Source organism: Eurosta solidaginis, chromosome 1, assembly GCF_040869045.1.
Source record: "Eurosta solidaginis isolate ZX-2024a chromosome 1, ASM4086904v1, whole genome shotgun sequence".
Lineage (NCBI taxonomy): Eukaryota > Metazoa > Arthropoda > Insecta > Diptera > Tephritidae > Eurosta > Eurosta solidaginis.
This window is the reverse complement of record NC_090319.1, coordinates 153,880,609-153,886,577: the sequence shown is the minus strand read 5'-3', so window position 1 is coordinate 153,886,577 and position 5,969 is coordinate 153,880,609. Positions and strand designations below refer to the sequence as shown.

At 40.1% G+C, this 5,969-nt stretch overlaps 1 long non-coding RNA gene across 1 annotated transcript; it reads left to right on the top strand.

Moving 5' to 3' along the window:
- The first annotated feature begins 4,066 nt into the window (after positions 1–4,066).
- Positions 4,067–4,459, top strand: LOC137239146 (uncharacterized). Its single transcript, XR_010949294.1, has 3 exons — positions 4,067–4,119; positions 4,200–4,321; positions 4,389–4,459. It is a non-coding gene; the product is annotated as an uncharacterized lncRNA (long non-coding RNA).
- The last annotated feature ends 1,510 nt before the right edge of the window (positions 4,460–5,969 follow it).

Here is a 5,969-nt window from a genome sequence, read left to right as displayed (position 1 = left end):
AACGCGCTAACCGACACCTTTACCTACACGTATGATCCACCATCAGCAGAAAACACGACTACAAAAAGGCAGATTTTATCAGCAGTTGCAAAACTGTTTGACCCCGCAGGATGCTTTCGCCAATAATGATTCTTGCAAAAATGTTGCTGCAACAACTCTGGATGGAAGGAACGGATTGGGACGAAGACGTGAAGCCCGGAGCTCTCCAAAAATGGACCTCAATTTATGAAAATTTACCTCATATCAGAGACATTAAAATCCCTAGGTGGGTACAGTATTCCCCCGATAAACTAATCCAGCTGCATGGATTCTCAGATGCTTCAGAAAAAGCATTTTGTGCCTGTATATATTTACGAGTACAAACCCATGAAAATAGTTTTTCATCCCATTTGCTAGCTGCTAAAAACCGTGAGTCTTCCACGGTTGGAACTCTGTGGAGCAGTTTTACTCTCCAAGTTAGTGAAACAGCTGCGAAGTGAGCTGAATCTACCACAACACGAACTCATTCTCTGGTGAGATTCTGCCATCGTACTGGCCTGGTTAGAAAAACCACCCCATACCTGGAAAACGTATGTCGCCAACAGAACCTCTGAAATTCTTAAGAACGTCGACAACGCCACTTGGAGGCACGTTTCCAGTAAGGATAACCCAGCGGATTTGGGCACTCGAGGTTGCAAGCCTCAAGATTTAGTCCAATGTCCGCTATGGTAGGAAGGACCTAATTGGCTAATCAATCCATCAACTTCGTGGCCAAAGGATACACCTCACCAACCAACTCCGCCCGAACAACGACATGGGGACGTATTCCACACCCTGCAGAAAGAAAATATAGACATACTCGACCGGTTTTCGTCGTTTTCTCGAGCGCTTAGAGTCGTGGCCAATATGTTGCGGTTTATCAAGAAAGCAAGGAAACTGAAAGTTCCAGCCACGCTCAACCTCACCCACGCCGAAGTGAATGATGCCAAAATCAAAATCATCATTCAAACTCAACGGAATCATTACGGAGACACGATAGAGCTGCTTCAAACGTCAGGACCCTTACCCAAAAAGAACACCCTTCTGACATTAAACCCCATGCTAGATGACTCAGGAATCATGCGAGTTTCTGGAAGATTAACATATGCCACCTATAGCTTTAATGAGCGGCACCCAAATATCATACCCAAAAACTCTCGATCTTGTTCTCTTCTGTTAGACTTACTCCATTCGAACCTGCTGCACGCCGACAAACAGCTGATGATCCGAATGGTACAGCAACAGTACTACATTCCACGTTTGAAGCAAAAGGTCAAAAAGCTCGTCTTCCACTGCAAAACCTGCACCATCTATAAACAGTAGATGAAAACGCAGGTAATGGCAGCCTTGCCACCCGAGAGGTCAACATATTCTCTACCCTTTCATACAACAGGAGTCGACTTTGCTGGACCATTTATGGTAAAAACTTCTCCCCTTCGCAGAGTTTCGTATGTGAAAGCTTACGTTTGTGTGTTCGTCTGTTTTTCCACAAAGGCTGTTCATTTAGAAGTGTATTCTGACCTCACCACCAACGCCTTCAACGCAGCCTTTGCCCGATTCACTGGCCGCCGTGGCCTACCCCATCAGATATTTTCTGACAACGGAAAGACGTTCGTCGGCGCACAACGCGTATTTCAAAGGGAATTTACCACATTTCTCAAGGAAGTCGCTACAGACGTCGCAGAAAAATATGCAACTCACGGATTCTCATGGAAATTCATCCCACCATACGCTCCACACATGGGTGGTCTATGGGAAGCGGCCGTGAAAAGTTTCAAGATACACTTCACGAAGGTAGCAGGAAACCAGAAGTTTTCCTTCGAAGAGCTCACCACCCTCTTAGTACGCATAGAGGCGGTCCTCAACTCCCGACCGCTCTCTCCTATGTCCGAAGATCCAATGGATCCCCTAGTCCTAACCCCAGGGCATTTCCTACGAGGCGCGCCACTCTTGTCGTTACCGGAGCCAACTGCAGAGCATCTCACCTTGGTCCACAAATGGCAGAAACTGAAAGTGCTTCACCACCAATTCAGCACACGATGGAAGAGCAAGTATCTCAAGGAGCTGCATAAGCGGTACAAATGGAAATGCCCTCAACGCAATATTCAAGTTGGAGATTTAGTCGTGGTAAAGGATGATTTACTACCCCCGAACGAATGGCGTTTGGGACGGGTAATCACTTTACACCCTGGATCGGATAACCATGTTCGAGTTGTGGAACTCAAAACCCAAAATGGACTAATCACCCGTAATATTGCCAAATTGTGCGTGATACCAACGGCCTAGTAGTGCCAACCCTACCTCTGGTACCCTCTGTTTCATGCCCCTAGCAATCTGAAAAAGATATATAAGCTACCCTCACCCATGCCGGCAAATACGAATATTTTTCTTTTCTTGTCTTTACAGGACCCGCAAAACAACCGAGGGACCAAAGTGTCGCCTCTGTGGTCAACGGCATGTGTTAAGACAGTGCCGGGCATTTTTAGCGATGCAACCGGAGGAACGATATCAGTGTGAGAAAACCCACCGGCACTGCCTCGCAATTTCACACTCCACCGGGGCGTGCGACTCCCCAAGCAGCTGCCGAAAATGCGTCCTCGGCCACCACACTTTGCTCCACCGGGCTCGACCGAACAACCATGCTGGACGCCAGGACAACGACAGCCGACGAAGAGACAGGGCAACCCCACGAGCCCGCACGGAAAACCGCCAAGCCGATCGGCTCGTCACAAGGACGAACAACTTCGTAAATTGGTCGAAAAGGCACGGGCGGCCCTTGATAGGGTTGATGCCGCCCTTAACCCATCAACGCGTCGGGCGGGGTGGGGGGGAGCATGTTGAAGACATGATCCAGTTTTCGGACTAAGTCCGCCCCCTCCGTCTGGCGACACCCGGCTAGTGCGGCCAAGCGCAAGTGCAGCACAGCTGTGCTTGCAGACCAACACCGCGCTCACTCTCAATCAGTTGTCATTAAACTACCCGCCCGAAAACACGCATCGATCGTGCCCGCACCGTTCGTCAGTTAAATTACCGCCCGCCCGCCGTTGCGCATATTTCATTTTTTATTTTATTAATTATTCCTTTTTTTCTATTGTATAATACAAGTGAATTAAAATAGTATAACTTATATACCATAAATAAAAGGAGTTTGTTGTGCTATTGTTTTAAGGTGCATAGTGAAGAATTTTTATACACAGTCCTTAAACTCTTCCATAAACTAAGGGACTGGTATCAAAAGGAAGTCCGCAACCCGACTACCGAAACGTAATGAAAAAAAATACAAACTCCAAAGTTGGACAAAGGAAACAAAAAAATAAAACCGAAACGCTTTTGTACAGCAAAAAATTTTTTTTTAAATTCAACGGTTATTTCACCTATGGATTTATTTCTTAAATCGGAGTTAAAAAAAATTTGAAATAAACAGTCGCAATTCAAATGATAAAGATGGTATGAAAGAAATATATGTACACTCAGAGAAAAATTGCATTTTAAAATCAAAAATAAAATTTTTATTTTTAATATGCACGTTTTTAACGAGGACATTATTATTTTAAAAATGAAGATTTTCAAAACAAATCAAAATATTTTTAAACTAAATATGTCATTTTTAAAATTAAAGTGTATTTTGGATTTTAAAATGTTTCATATTTGAATTAATCATGTTGCATTTTTAATTCTAATATTGACATATTAATTTTAAAAATTGCGTGCGATTACAACGTTCCATAGTTGAATCAAAAATGTACCACTTTAGTTCAAACATAAACGTCTTTATTTTAAACATGTTCATATTTAAAGGTATGGCTCATGCATAAGTAAGAAGAAGCAGTTTGCTGAGTTTAGTTGATTTTATTTGCTGTCCGTTCTGACAAAAAATTTATTTTGTGGATTTTGCTTGATATATTGTGAACAAAATGAACAACTCGTTGCAAATTGATGATTTTATTTATAATTTCGAGAACGTGGAATCTGAAGAAGTGTGTACAAATTTAGAAGGAGTAGTTGTTACTACCACACAAATTGTTGAAAATCAGGATGAGGAGAAGTTGGTAGAGCTGCTGAAAGAGTTTGATTTGGTCGACGTTTTGCCATTCCTAAAAGGTGAGTAATTACTTAACAAATAAATATTTGTATCGAGCTAATAACTTGCTATTATTACATATATCTGACAACGCCTGCAGCTTCGCAGATAACTTTCAGAAGCCTGCAATTTCTAAAGGCTGCTGACCTACAGGAAGCCATTCCGCCGCTGGGTCTACGTGTAGAGTTTAGAGAGAAATTATTTATTTGGAAGAAAAAAGAGGTGCGTATGTACATTGGTAAATTCTTAAAAAATCTTTATCCGTTCACATATTTTATTTTGTTAATAGTATGGAATAGATGATGAAACCATGTCGATGCCAAGCAAAGTAACTGAATGGTTACAAAGTAATAACTTTATGCCGTCAAGCCAATCATCTTCTTCGCCTCACTGTCTCAACAAAGTAAGTTTAATAAATTATTTTCGATCTAAATACCCCTAATAACTATCCTTTCTTGAACAAGGATTTACTAAGTTTACTCCAACAAACTTGCAAGGGGAAGCTTTTATTAGAATCCTACAAAAAAATCAACATTTGACCAACAGAAACCGTGACGACCTCATAAGCATAGTTATTGACGAAGTTATAGCAAATGACATTATATTATTCCTGAAATTGATGTTACTATATGTAGAGCATTGAAAACATCTCTCAGTAGAAGCATTGCTGATTGAAATGAAGTCAAAGATAAATGGCAAAAAACATTTAACTTGAGACAGAATGACTTAAAAGAACTAACAAATATTGATTTTCTCCAAACCTGGCCGAAATATACTGATTCGCGGGCTCCTGAACTGGTAACTATGAAAATACATACATACATACTTAGTTTGAATTTCCCAGCAACACATCCACACATTGCAGATATACCTTGATTTTAAGATCATGTATCCTGGTAAGGAGAATTGTTTATATTCGAAATGGGAAATTTTTACCGAAAAAATACAACGCTTTTATGAAGTTAATCTACACAACGATTTTTGCAAGCAGCTCTTTTCTCTCGCTAAAGCTTCAACGAAAAAAGGTACATAAACGCTGATCAAGTGTAATGAAACAAAAACAAAACACTACAAAATCCATGCGCTTACGTTAATTTATGTTTTTTTTTTAGATACACAAGACCACATTCTTACAACGCTTCTAAATGGAGTTCTTCCACCTTCGTCGAGGTTTCAAAGTTCGTGCGGGAAAATAAGGAAAAAGGCCACAATAGCTGACGCACAAGAAAGCTTTGTTTTGCTATTAACTTCAATCAACGATTACGAAAGAAAAATTACTGAGTTAATAAGTATGTACTACTCTGTAGGAATGACAATACAGCCTTTCATAATTGTCGAAGGAATAGTTGAGGAAGATATTATAGGATTTTATATATATTTTGATAAAACATTATATAAATTTGAGTCCTTTCTAGAATGTTTAGATATCTGTTTCAAAATCTTTCACACACTTTCTGTAAAATATCCTCAGGCATGTGAAACTTCTTGGACTTTCATACAACACTTTTTTTTTTGAAATTTATACTTCATATGACTGCAAGTCGGCAAACCTGACGTCCATTTTGAGTTTTATGACAAATAATTAATTCGTTCAAAATGTTTTTTTGCTTTAAGTGTCACAAAAATTTTTCAGAAGCTGACGCCTATAATGTCATTTTAAAGTATATCATAAGCTTTCTACGAAACTTTTACGACTGCGTTGTAAGCAAGATAACTGCAATCAATTATTCACAAAATTTTCTTCTTTTCGCAATTATTTGCAAAATATTCATACAAAATTTGAAACCACATCCGCACAAAACGTAGCTCCAACGGAAGATATGTTGTTACCGATTTTAAGTAATAGTTCAAGTACAGAAACGGAAACACA